Consider the following 689-nt stretch of genomic DNA (forward strand, 5'->3'; position numbering starts at 1 on the left):
TCAATGACGCATTCCGTATTCCGCAGCCCTATGACGCACCGTGTGATTTCACCCTAACTGTAACCCGATTCTGACCCGATTCCAACCCTCGATGGAAACTTATAGCGTTTTCGATTGGGTAAAAGTTAGTGCGCACCAGTGCGCACTCAGTTCACACCAACACTGGACGAGTTCCATGGGTTGCACTGAATAGTGCAAGTTCAAAAGAATACGCCAAGATTTTTAGTGCAAAAGCTGAAACTCATTTTTGTTCACTTTGAAGCATTGTTCAACAAAATGTTACAAAACCACAGTAAAAGATATTAAGAGTAGGGACAAGACCCCGTTTTCAATTCAACTGCGCAGATTTGCTTGTTCCTATGTATATCCTTAACTGTGATAAAACGTGCACTGAACTGGCACCGTCAAAATATCTCGTGCCACTTAGTGCGCACTGAGTGCGCGCTACGCGAGTGTCGTGCGATCAAATGAACACGTGACACTAGCCAAGTGCGCATTGGCACTGCCAATCGAACACGCTCTTGACACTGAGTGCAGCCAGTGCACCCCAATCGAAAACGCTATTAGTCAATAACGTCACGATAGTGTTTCATAGGGAGTGATCCCGATTGATCACGGCTCGATTGGACACCACCAATCACAGCGACCGGTGCTTAGGAGCTTTGTAGTCTCAAGCGCTGTGAGTGGCT

The sequence above is a fragment of the Trachymyrmex cornetzi genome, unplaced genomic scaffold, assembly GCF_001594075.2.
Source record: "Trachymyrmex cornetzi isolate Tcor2-1 unplaced genomic scaffold, Tcor1.1 scaffold1541, whole genome shotgun sequence".
In the NCBI taxonomy this organism is placed as follows: Eukaryota; Metazoa; Arthropoda; class Insecta; order Hymenoptera; family Formicidae; genus Trachymyrmex; species Trachymyrmex cornetzi.